We start from the raw sequence: 659 nt of genomic DNA, 5'->3' as shown, positions 1-659 counted from the left end.
ATGCAGTTGTCCTTTGTAGTACTTAGCACAGACGGGCTACACAGGAGTACTTACCAAAGACCAGAGGAATAACCGGCATCCCCTGTGGTTGTAAATGTGAATGAAGTATATGTTCGTTTAGTTTTGTAGCCTACGACTCCTCACGAGGCTCTACAGCTCTGCAACATGCCACCAAACAGCAGAGCACCACCACACATGTACTCCCCCTGAGGGCCACGTTCAGGGACGCATCTGAAGTTACAGACCTCTTGATCATCTCCAGCAGCAGGAGCTAGTCATTCGGTGTCATGAAATGTGTGATGTTTGAGACATGATAATGAAAATCTCTTATTGTTTCCACCCGGTCTCGAACCAGGGACCTTTCGCGTGTTAGGCGAACGTGATAACCACTACACTACAGAAACTTGATATCTAGCTTTGTGCTGCATCAAGTGAAAATCAGATATTAGTCTTCCATGCTTGGTTAATAAGTGCTGAAAGCGACCTATGGTCACGTTGTACAGTTTAAACAACAAGTTGTTCCAAAACGTGTCATAGGTTTCCGCCCGGTTTAGAAACTGGGGACCTTTCGTGCAGGAGCTGGATATAGTGATCACTAACTTTACTAACTTTTCCCATTCATTGTCTATGGTAGCGATTATCACTACAGATGCAATATA

General features: G+C 44.6%; 1 non-coding gene across 1 annotated transcript; it reads right to left on the bottom strand.

The window, feature by feature from the left end:
* Positions 1-331: 331 nt before the first annotated feature.
* Positions 332-404, bottom strand: trnav-aac. The gene has a single exon. It is a non-coding gene; the product is annotated as a tRNA-Val (tRNA).
* Between the last annotated feature and the right edge of the window lie 255 nt (positions 405-659).

The sequence above is a fragment of the Plectropomus leopardus genome, unplaced genomic scaffold, assembly GCF_008729295.1.
Source record: "Plectropomus leopardus isolate mb unplaced genomic scaffold, YSFRI_Pleo_2.0 unplaced_scaffold71433, whole genome shotgun sequence".
Taxonomy (NCBI): Eukaryota; Metazoa; Chordata; class Actinopteri; order Perciformes; family Serranidae; genus Plectropomus; species Plectropomus leopardus.
This window is presented reverse-complemented; position numbering and strand designations above follow the sequence as displayed.